The sequence below is a fragment of the Bradysia coprophila genome, unplaced genomic scaffold (assembly GCF_014529535.1).
Source record: "Bradysia coprophila strain Holo2 unplaced genomic scaffold, BU_Bcop_v1 contig_732, whole genome shotgun sequence".
Classification (NCBI taxonomy): Eukaryota; Metazoa; Arthropoda; class Insecta; order Diptera; family Sciaridae; genus Bradysia; species Bradysia coprophila.
The window spans coordinates 1,201,012-1,213,586 of NW_023503972.1; the positions used below are offsets into that span (position 1 = coordinate 1,201,012).

Below are 12,575 nucleotides of genomic sequence, written 5' to 3' on the forward strand. Positions count from 1 at the left end.
ATGCAACGTGCAAAAGTGGCGAAGAAAAGTATAGTAGAATTTCAATTCAGACGTTGTATTATATACCATTTCGTATGCTCTCTATATGTATTGTAAACCATAAAATGCGTAGTTGAACCCACTATATATCATTACAACAAATGTGGAATGGAATAAGATTATTAAACTAAACATGACAGCCGATTGCGGCTGGATTTGTAGCCTTGTACGAAACGAACTTCTATAGAGCTGCTTGGTTCTATGTGCCACTTGCAACTGATGGAACGTAGCATGAGAGATCAATAATTATTCTGCAAGCTGAATACCTTTTACGGTTTAGCGTGTAAAAAGTTTACAGTGTAACAGGCTTACATCTGCAAACTAGGGTGTCTTTCTATATTGGAATGGTATTTATTAGGGCTTGAAGTTTCCTGCATTCTAAAATCTTCTCTCTTTCTATTCTACCGTCACTTCACCATTTCAAGCAAGATGCTTTCCCTCCTCATATGGCGCAGCGTCTATCGCTCGACAGAGTCTGCATGCTTCATCTCCACCCAATCGCGCTCCTTAGCGTTGAGGAGCCAACTGCAGTCATTTCGTCTGATGAACATCAATTAAACACTGGGTCCATTTTGGGAAAACATTTTTCCACATTTTCTTGAATTTTCCTAAGTTTTCAAAAAAAAAAGTTTTTGGAAAATTTTGAAAAATGTAGGAAAATGTGTGAATGTGTTGGTGGCTGCAGCGATGAATACATACTGAATGATTCGTACGGCGACAAAGTTGAACATTCATGGTACAAAAAATACCTGTGTTGGTAACACTGATTTTGAGCTAGTTACTGTGCCTTTACACAACGACGTACGCGAAAATATTCGCCACAACAATACCAAATGCCACAATTTTCCTGTTATGGAAACTCTCAATGTCATTCAATAAACTAGAAAAGCTGCCACTTTTGCATCAGCAAAATTGAAATTTTTCAATTTCGTCAAAGCAAGCGACTTTTTATTACAGCAATTCATCAATTCGATGCTGTTGCGCTGTAGCGATGCATCGTCTCTTGACATCTAACTTGTTCAAAATCAGTGTGACCAACACATAAAATTCCAGCTCACGTTTTTCTTGTACATGTAGTATATATCTCTCACTCATATAATGTCTGAACGGCCCTGAGCGTCCTTACTCCAGGAGAAGGATATGTCCGTTTTTAAATAGTGTGCGATTTTCATGAAATTATCACTTTATTTACCGCCCCCTGTCGAGTCAAAACAGTCTAATCGTGCGGATGATGGGATGCCATAGATGAAACAACTGAACATAAAAATTTGAATTCCACAAAGGATCTTATAAAAGCTTGTATTAAATTCATACGATAAATATAAATGAGATACAGGTTATGTAAGAATATACGGTGTTACGTATACGCACTACGCACATTGATATGACGTCAATGTAGCCAATACCTGGTGTAACACAGACCAGCTTGTGAATTCTATTGGCCTAAAAAATTGCACATTTCGACATTGAAAAACTGTAAGCGAAAAAAAAATATGAGAAAAATCTTCTTGCCACAGCTTATTATGTGCAAAGATTTTTCTTAGGCAGGTATGTACACTCAGTGTAGTTATAGCTATAAATTTATACACACGACATGAACTGCTATGAAACCGCCAACGATACACCACCGTTGAAAATTCCATACGTTTAACACCTTCTTATTTATTCAAATATTATTAATGAAAAGTCAACCTCTGGCAAAATGAGAGAGAGACGAAGAAAAACGGAGAGATAAAAAATGTTAAGTTAAATCAGCCTGAATCTCGAAGGACATTTATTCATTTCCATACGTTGGAAAATTGAAAATATTACCATTATACATCACCATATAAAGCCGATATATATATATGGGTAATTCCAGGGTTAGATTGAGTTCCAAATTTCGTTATCTATGAGTCATAAAGTTAATTGTGTTGGCTATGTTTTGCGGTAACAAATCAGTCTATAAATTTTCTAATACTCAGGAGACCCAGTGCTTTCATAACCAACAAGAATTGGAATTTTTAGCCTGCGAAGTGTGACTCGTGTGATCGCAAAAGTCGGTGGTTAGTTGCGTTACCAGTTTGTGACTTTTCGAAATACTTTCCCCAAATAAAAACTGATTTCGATAAACTTTTTTTCCCTGAAAGCTATGGCCAAGACGCGCAGTTTAAGCCCAATATGAGGTTGGTAACTCAACATTTGGGGGAGATATGTCTAAAAAAGTGATATTTTTCGGAGGTCATTAATAGCCAGAAACATTTTTTTTTAAATTGGTGATTGTTACCCCACAGAAAATGTTGCTTTGGCTCAAAACCGTTTAAAAAATGGTTACAAAATTTTTCGAGATAACCTCGACGAGTTAAAATTCGAGGATGACTTTTATCACCACCGGGAAGCTGTTTTCACCTACTTTACTCGCCCAACTAACCTGATTGACTCAAAGTTATTTTTCTCGTGTAGTCATATGCTGTAGCTTTCGAATGACACCGATCTTCAGTTTTTATTTGAAAAAATGTAATTTCGGCAACGTTTGGGTCGAAGTGATTTTACCTTACTTCGAAGCAAAATGAACCAAAAATCTTCAAAAAATTTAATTTCGTGTCAAACTACGCGTCTTGTCAATAGTTTCGTGAAACAAACTAGAATTTTCAAAAATTTGCTAAAAACAAGCATTCAGTTTTATGACAGTATCTCCCCGAGATATTCGGCCACCGACCTAATATGGGGCTTAAACGACGCATCTGGTCAACAGCTTTTAAGGAAAAGTTTGCCGAAATCGCATTTCAATTGGTGAAAATATTTCGAACGGTCACAAATTAGCTGGAATTATCCATATATGTACCATATGTACTTACTTGCGACGACATTCAATAAAATGTAGAAATATATTCGCTGAATATTATTCAGTGCTTTTCAATATTGCCTGAAGGTGGATGGAGTAATGTGCAACACGACACATGATTCACACACATAAGTGATAGGGGTAATTTGGGTTGATTTTTTATTCGATTTGATAGAAAATAAAATGGAAAAAATGTTGACTTTGTGTCAACCATCAGTCAATATATGGTAAGTTATGATAAACCTTTTCATTGTAATGGTATAAGACATCCAACCGTTAACGTAACAGAACCTATTTTTTAAGACGGGAAAAACCTTCAATCCTTGTTCCCTAAAACATATTCCAGCAAAATAGCACCAAGTGTAAAGCCGATCCGTAAATTGATTTGAACTGAGCGAGGTTTTAGGAATTGCGATTCGTTGAGCGACCGAAAATTTATGCAATAAATCCGACTCTGACATTATTCGATACACACACAGCATGTTTAACTTTACGATTTGATTTCGAACATGTGTCTCCGATTTTGTAATTTGTTGTTTTATAGCATCGTTATCCTGGAGAATGTTTGTAACTCTCCAGGAGTCACTTAACTGTTGTGGCATCAATGAATATTTATACGACTTTATTACGCTGAAAGTTTTGACGAAACTTTTTTATGAAACGTTTGTTGTGGGTACTTTTGCTATTTTGTAATGAGCACGGGAAACTTAATTTGACGTACGATGGGATGTGATGTAATAAATCGGTAGGGGAGAAGGGACTTTGCCTTACATATGTACACACATAAAAGGCATGAAAAGTTGAAACGTCGAGTTTTCATGTGAATCTTGCCGATCCGAGATTTTACCTGAGGCTTCTGGGAGCCTTTTTTGTAAAAAAAAACTTGTAGACTTGTGGAACTCTGGCGCTCTGGCACCAAACGTCATACTCGAACAAACCCTTTGAACAAATAACTATTTCACGTGTGCGGTGTAATTAATCTCAATTTCTCCACTCAAAAGGAGAAAATGGCGTTCTGTCCAATGACAATTTAGGCGTGGAAATTTCTACTTTCACAGTAATTTCTCTCCCGGGTGGAGAAAACCCAAATAATCTAATCAGATTTGCAATTTGGTTGTTTACGAATTGATGCATGTAATACCAACCAAATCTGTGACGCAATATGTGTTTTTCAGCTAATTCACTCAACCAGCCTCACTCTCTTATACGTGTTCATACTACCACGCGAGCGTACAACTATTAGACTCGCAAAAACACTCATAAAACAGTGAGGTTATGTGAGTGGACCAGTTAAAAAACAGCTGAAATGATTATTCTTTTAGCTGTCATCTCGCTTCGCTCTGGCCCTAAGCTACACTCTTGTTGCTATGTACTATAGACTGTTATGATCAGAGCGAGAAAACCGAAGACTACTTATTATAAGTATTATCAAAGTATTTGCTTCTCTTTCAACGTGGTACGTTGAGAGCGAGAGGACAGAAGACCAGTTTATTTTAATTTGCCTTAGGGTACTTGCCAAAACATCTTCTTCTCTTTCATCATCTCTATTGCCAAAAAAAACCACCTGCAGTGGAAGATGAGGCAATTCCTTTTGTCGACTTACAGAAGAACTGCAAAGTTAAAAGCGTGTCAAATGGCAGATGAATTAATCACTTCAGATACAATGATGCAATCCACTTCATTGGTGCGATCGCCATAGGGCAAACGGGCGAAGTCAAGAAGTTCATGTAAGTTCCTCAGTCCACAGGCATTTTCCCCCCATTTTACGTGTGAGGACTTCCTAACGCGACGCCATGATTCCCCTTTGTAAACAAATAACTATTTTCCTGTTAGACCTACAAATGGACTGATATTATGAACACCATCACATCCAATACAAGACAAATATATATATTCTCTTTGTGACAGTATACCGCCTCATCTGATTGCTGTGTGTTCCATTATATATTATCATTGAAACGTTCACGTTCATTTTTCATTTTTATAGAACACTCTATGCACAACGATTTCGTCTCGATTTGATATACTAAATTTTGAAAAATGCTCTAATCTGTTCAACGAAAATAAAACCAAATAAATTTCAGGTCTGTCCTGTCGAAAAACGTTTCGCATTTCGGTCGGTATATAAATTCTTATCCTCGAAAGGTTTTTACTTGATTTATCATTTCGGTTTTGTTGAATAGAAAAATTCGTGCTACCGAAAATTTCGGAGTGGAAATAAATGGAACATGGACTCGAAATAAACCCACCAGTCCCTTACATGTCTTTGCACTCGAAATACATGATGATAAAACTCTAACTATTTCAATTTCATTTGTTTCTTGTATGGCCATTTACAAATAACGCACGCACCTTGAGTGGGAGGGGGAGTCCTCGAAGACTCTTTATAGATTTTCAATATTTTCGCGATACATATTTGCCAGTAGCATCGAGAGCTTAAAAATTTCATTGGTAAATGCCTCTCGAGGTCAGTCATTTTCTTCCTCCGCGGATACTCAAAAGCCTTTGTTGAGAAGAAATGTTTTGTTTAACTTGGGAAAATAGTTGGAAATTTCATTTTCTCTGGTGAAACAACACCCCAGAAATGTAATTTCTAACTTTTCTTCCCTCATTGAACAAATAACTATTATTTTTCGATAGTGTAATATAATTTGTGAATGGCCCCGTATGTACTGTCAATGAAAATGTTGCATTTATTGTCACAGACATTATAACATTTTCCATAATTTAATGTGTTTACGCGCGTGGTGACCGAAGAGACAATTTAATTTACCAGCATGTGATACGAATATTATATTGTTTGTGTGCTCAACAAACATTTTTCTGACAGTTAAGCCGTTTATCGACGATAAATGATATCAGAAAGCTATTCGAACACAGCAAATAAATTACGATTTTTCATTTCTAATCGATTGGAGCGTTTGTATAATAATGATCTGCTCTGATTTCGTATAGGCAATGACGATGTGTGTTTAGTCGAAAGTGTTGTTACAGATATTATACGAAATCGACGCTGGTTTTGTTGTCTTTCGTTATTAGGATTGTTGTTTTGATGAAACCTAGCGAATATAAAAGTCAACAAAAAAGAACATAAGAAAGCAAATATGGGCAGTTTTATGGGAATACAAGTTTATGTCTCAACGAGATAAGAAATGACGAAAAAAAATTGACAATAGACATGGCTCGTAGTGACGTTGTGACAGAAATCATTTCTCATTTTTTGATAAGGTGGAAAGGCTCGCCTGGAATTTCAATTATCGATTTTAGGAATCATACCAAAGTGCTAAGAGTCAATTGGGTTTTTAAGGGTCATCAAATGTGGAAAAATCAACTCAATTTGTGACATGTAACATACTTTACGAGAGGGCGCTTCATACAAAATTATATGAACGATCTCACGATAGGTACGTTACATTAACATGTTGCAAAATTTTTGAATATTCTCGAGGTTCTGCTACAGGTTAAGGTTAAGACACTTTTGAGTTGAGTGGTGACATCTAAATTTCCCGATGGCTAGGTTCGTTAAACTTTATATGACGATTTCAAATTAACAAAAAAAAAATTGTTTTCAAGGTGACTTTTCACACAATTTGTAATGAGTGCGTTTAATAAACTTGATGTCACCCCCCTTCGTGAGTGACCTAACCTGTTCTTTCAGAACCTTGGATTTTCCCAAGAAATATGTCGAATGACATCTCTTGCCTGCCCGGAATCAAAAGGTCGATTAAGCCATGTAAGCCTTTCTCAAAATTTTAGCGAATATTCACCGGTTTGCATAACCTTTTTTTCCCTGAGTAAATCCCACAAAAGGTCTTCACCCACACCTTACTGAGGTAGGGTTAAACAAAAGTGCTAAGTGGTTTTCAAGTATCTAAGAAGATCAGATGAAACGACATAAAAGTTATTGACAGAGAAAAAAAGTTCATGAAAATCCACTTAAAGGATTTCTTTGGGTTTTCTCTTAGTGCAAGTTTCAAAATAATCAATTTTACGAAGACTCACTCAGCTGTTCGACATTTCTGCCTTTTTTCTGAATAAAATTAATAGATTGTGGAAATTGTTATCGTCACTACCGTAAAAATCAGCGATGGCACTGCTTTCAAGTCGGTCTTTTGAGCTACAAAATTTAAAAATCAAACTCATTTGTAAGGAAATTAAATTTTCGATCACATTGTCACAATATCGTTCGACGAATTGACAAAAGTGACCGACTTGCCGACAGCGTCAATCATTGAGAGTCCTGTGAAATAGTGCTCAAATCCACAATCTATAAATCAACATACCCTTTCCCTCGGTCAAGTTGGTTGTCATGATTTTACCTGAGTACGTCCCTAGTAAATCATAAACAAAATGTTGCTTTTATTTTACGTAAATTTCACACATTTGGTTGCAAAACTTTTTCCTGCATGTTCAAGACGTTGAAAATAGTGAACCACTTTTGTTGAGTTGGGACTCAATGTTTTATTTTTCTAATCGGGTAGTGCACAGGCTGTCGGTCTTGAGCCAAAAATTATATACAAATTCACCATCTTACCGTAGCTTTCACGAGCTTAACTGTGGATTTACAGAGCGACGTATGGACGACGTTTAGTGTCAAAATTGACAGAATTCTTTTGTTGTAGCGTCAATTTCGACACTATACGTTGCCCATACGTCGCTCTCTAACTGGCCACTCTAACTGGTAACACAACAATGCGAGTACTACCTAATGCATAGCTTACCGAAAATTTCTTTTGTCAGAGAACAAAAGAAATGTAACGTCAAATTGGTCGATTTCGCCTGAGGTGTTTTTCGCGTCGTTGTCTGTAGGGAGAGTTAGACCCTCATTTGATTTATAGCTTGTCTACAAAGATAAAATCTGTTGCGATTAAAGTAAAAGTCTGACAAAAAAAAACGTTATGCAATGTTTTGGATGAGCTCGCATAAATCGGGCGCATTGGTTTTATCTTTAATTTGAATTCTGCGACTGATAAATCACTATTACATCAACATTGTTTGCGTCTCCGAGGGAATAAAATCTGGCATTAAGATTATAAAATATGCAGAGGGTGTCGGGTGTACGTTTTCTCCCGTGAATACATCTATTGTTTTAGATGTTGGCTTACCAGTTAGTTTGTAAGTTACAGAAATGCACACACAAAACCATAACGTTGAATGTATTCTTCGGGACGGGAAAAGCTTAATTTCGTCATTAAATTAAAGTTATTTTCTGTGAGTGCACAAGAGATAAGGTGGGTGTATAAAGTGTACAATTATAATCTCTGGCTATAATATTGCTCGCTATACTGGTATAGAGAAAGGAAAGGGTATTAGTGGGTAAACTTCATTGTGGATAGGGTTGTTTGTGTTTTTTGTGCTGTGTTGAAATAGTTTTCCAATATTCCGTCTATCACAATTACACCACCACATTGTTCCATTGAGTTTAATACAGAAAGATAGATGGCTAGATGCAGGGTAAATTAGATGGGTAAATGCCAATAGAGGACGGGTAAATGTGAAATGCCATTTACGAATAGTCCCCTATGATGATGATGGATATTATATATAGTCCGTACCCTTAAGTACATAGAATCACATTTTCAGTTTTGTTTTGTTTGTGAATTTTAAAACAATCATTACGAAACCCTTCCTCCTCTGGGCTAACATTTATGAAAATCGTTGCCGATCCGATTCATAAATCCGGGTCAGTTATTCAAATTTTATTATTTTAGCTAAAACTTTGTTTTCCCATTTTGGCAGACAAAAAGGGTTTTACATTTCTAATGAGAAATTGTAAATTGTATTGAACCATTTTTGCGAGCGCTAAATAATAATTGTTTTTGTTATTTGTAAGGTAAAGTTAAAAAGCTTATCAACGCTGGGTACCACACAACATTCAGTTAAATTATGTGAATGTTATTTAGGGGTTGTTCAGAAATTACGCAACACAAGAGAGTATAAACGACCTTGGCATATATCAACGCGAAAAAGACTAAGTCTTGATTTCCACCTACGAAAAAAGCACTCTGTTTTCTCGCAGTTTACACTTTAAACAATTGAAAAGAGTCGTTTAGCTAAGCGGTGTCAAAACGGAGTGGTGTTTTGTATGCGGAAATCAAGCCTAAATGTGGCCTAAGAGTCATCCGTTTTGTCTCAGTTTTCACTCCATGTACGTGACAGTTGACAGTTCAAACAATAGATTGTTTGAAATGTCAACTGTCATGTACAGTGAGACAAAACGAAAGACTGTGAGTTCAACTTAATTCAAACCGGGCAAAAACTCTTTCAGAGCAAAATTGGACGCAGTCTACAGTCTATATGTGTGTGCTAACTTCTAAAACAAGTGATATCGCTTGAGGTGGCGCTGTCAGCGTCGTTACGCAAAATTGAATTTCACAGCCAATTAATTGAAATTAGCTGGCCTAGTTTTCCAAACCATTCGACAATCAATTTTTTCAGAAAAAATTTGAACCAACAGAATTTTGACTGAAAAGTTTTCAAAAAAATTCTGCGTCGCAAAGTGACAGATGCTCACAGACAAACCTACGAGAACTTTTATCTGCCACATGCGACGCAGAATTTTTTTGGTACATTTTTTGTTCAAAACTTTTCAGTCAAAATTGCGGTTCATCATATAGCTATATAAGAACTATATATAGGTCCATGTAGCTATACTAACAATATATAGGTACATATATCCATATACTAACAATATATAGAATCATATAGCTATATACTAACTATATAAAGGTTCATATAGCTATATAATAACTATATAGGTACATATAGCTATATATTAACTATATATAGGTCCAATTAGGTATGTACTAACAATATATAGAACCATATAGCTATATACTAACTATATATATGTTCATATAGCTAGATAGTAACTGTATATAGGTCCATATAGCTATATACTAACTGTATATAGGTACATATAGCTAACTAACTAAATATAGCTAAATCCTACATACATATACAGTGAGCCTAAAAAGTTTGGAAACATATAAGAGCAATGTAAACAAAAGAACAATAGATAAGAAGATACTAGAACAATAGAAGCAGGTTTATACAATGTCTATTGTTCTATTGTATTCACGTCTGTTGTTCTTTTGTTCACATTCTTATATGTTTCCAAACTTTTAATGCTCACTGTATATACTCGTGATTGTTTGGAAAAAGTCAATTTGGTGTATTTAGTATGAAAAATGACCAATTTCAAAACGATGTATCTCCGGTAATTTTAAACCTACATAGTCGAGTGATAGCTCGTTTTGTTCGTATTTAAAGCGAAAATATTATGAAATAGGTTTTGTGATGATATAGACCAAAGGGTAGAAACTGAAATGTTCGGCTAGACATAGTTGACGCGTCTCAAAAAATTTTCTTCGTTCATTTTTTGGGAGTTAGACTGCGTCAAGTCCTCCGCTATCGCTCCGGACATGATTTTACGTTTGGTATAACGTCACAATTGACAGGAAAAAAAATGAGTTAGGTCTCATTCACGTCGCAATTTGTAGCTAGAGTAAAGGCGAAAACACACTATCAGTTTTGAGATTCTGAAATAGACATTTTTTGCCGGAATTGCGCCTTCCACGTCAAAACATAACGCATATCGGGACATTTTAACGCACAGTTTGTGATGTTTGTTACATGAGGTCAGTGGTATTTTGACCAACTGTCAGTTGAAAATATTTAAATTTTTGCCGGACTCATATTATATCTGCTTCTATAAATTCCTTCTGTTTTCCCGGATTTGCTCTGCGGCGTTACCTTCTTTTCCATACTTTAAGCAAAACTGTGGTGATACATCTGCAAGGAGCACATTTTTCGCAAATAAATTCACAATTTGTTTAAATAAAACTTGAGTAACACCATCCACCAATGTATGTAATTCAATGAGAAAACTTTTTTTTTTTCCTAAATGTCAGCCATTCCAAGAAACGTTTTTCCGCTTTTGTCATCGTAAAATGGAATAGCAAAAGTTTTTCTTTGTTACATGTTACACAGCACATGACTATTTGAGTGTGTACGATGATGAAAAATGTATTCTGAAAATATATAAAAAAGAAAATCCCAGATAGCAAAGCAAGGCTACACATATCGCATATCGTAACTTTGTCGGTTTTCACTTAACAAAAAACAATTGCTGTACGCGCCCTAAGCCCTAAGTGTAGCTACACATAGCAACGCAAAAGGAGGCCTAATTTCATTTTTTTTACTGTCAACAAACAGTCTGGTCGTGAAGATATAGATCTCTTCGTTTGGTGAAACTGATGACGGAAACGTGAGGAATGGTGCGGAAAAGTGTGCAAACTAATCGAAACCAACTTCACAATTTCACAAAGTAATGAATAAGTGAGTGCGTCCAATTCTTTGAAATGAATGCAAATGAACTAAATACGGGGAATTCCCTTAGAAGTAGAAGCAAAGTTGGTTGTCATTAGTTTGCACACAAAACCGAACCGTCGATCGTCACGCCATGCCAGCGGTCATTTTAGTGATCTAAATTCAGCCGTTTTAATAGATAAAGTTTAGAGTTGTAAACATGGCGCTAAGAATTAAGATACATCTTAAAGTGATAAATACACGTGATGTATGAGATGAACGGCCAGCCCGAAAAATATCAAAATGTGTTATCTGGGAATGCTAGTGGCTGGTAACAAATTTGATGCTATGGTAGGAGAGAGTTATTTTCATTGCATTCGTTGCTGGAATTCCCATTGCAAATTGTAATGGAAATTTTGTACATTGAATATTTTTGTTGTATCCGTCATCCATTCTGTCGAATCAAGTAAATTCTTTTAACAAAAATTATTGAACTTTTACTGACAAATGACTCGCATCGCTCACATTTCGAATACTCTTGTCGTTTCGAATATAGGTAAGCTTTTGGGCGTAGGAGTAGACTATACAGTTTCCTATATCAAAAGAGGAGTAATGTTTGTACAAACGGCATGACCGCGAAACAGTGTAAAAATGAAAAATTATTCTGACCAACGCACTTCAAGCATGAGTGTTCGATCATAGTGGTCAGCTGTAGAAAGTATTCTATTTACAACACTGACCAGTTTTAGTACTCTATTAAAAGGACCACTCATGCTTGAAGTGCATTGTTCTGACGTAATTTATTGCTCTATGTGACATAAGCAATATTCGACGCCTAAACTTAGTGCTTTAAGTGTCCGCTCCATAAAAAAAAAGGCTACATGAGAGAGCCGTGAGAGAGCGGGCTGTCAAATAAACAAAGAAAAAATTTAAAAAATTCAATTTTGTCTCTCACACTGAGTAGTTTTTTGGTAAGAGGAAACAAAGCATTAGCTTTGATCAACAAAATTTGACGAAGTCGCGATATTTTAACACTAGTTAGGGTAAAAAGTTGTTCCTAACTAATGTTGAAATATCGCGACTTCGTCTGGTATTGCTTAATTCATAGGTTCACAAACTAGGCTATACTTCAGCGTAATATTTAGCTATAGAAAAATTTTAAGAAATGGTTCTAAGGTTCATATATAAGAAGGTTACGACGATCAATGGGGCAATATAGCAACAAAAAAACGCTGAACTTTGCTGAAATTTTCATACAAAATTGAGTGTTATGATGAAAGAGAAGAAGATATTTTGACAAGTACTCCAAGGCAAGTTAAAATAAACTGGTATTCTGTCCTCTCGCTCTCAACGTACCACGTTGAAAGAGAAGCAAATACTTTGACAAGTATAATAACTAGTC

General features: G+C 35.8%; 1 protein-coding gene across 1 annotated transcript in view; it reads left to right on the forward strand.

Moving 5' to 3' along the window:
• LOC119084098 (cholecystokinin receptor type A-like) overlaps window positions 1-12,575 on the forward strand; it is an 83,338-nt gene that overhangs the window by 39,363 nt on the left and 31,400 nt on the right. The gene's annotated exons all lie outside the window — the stretch shown is intronic.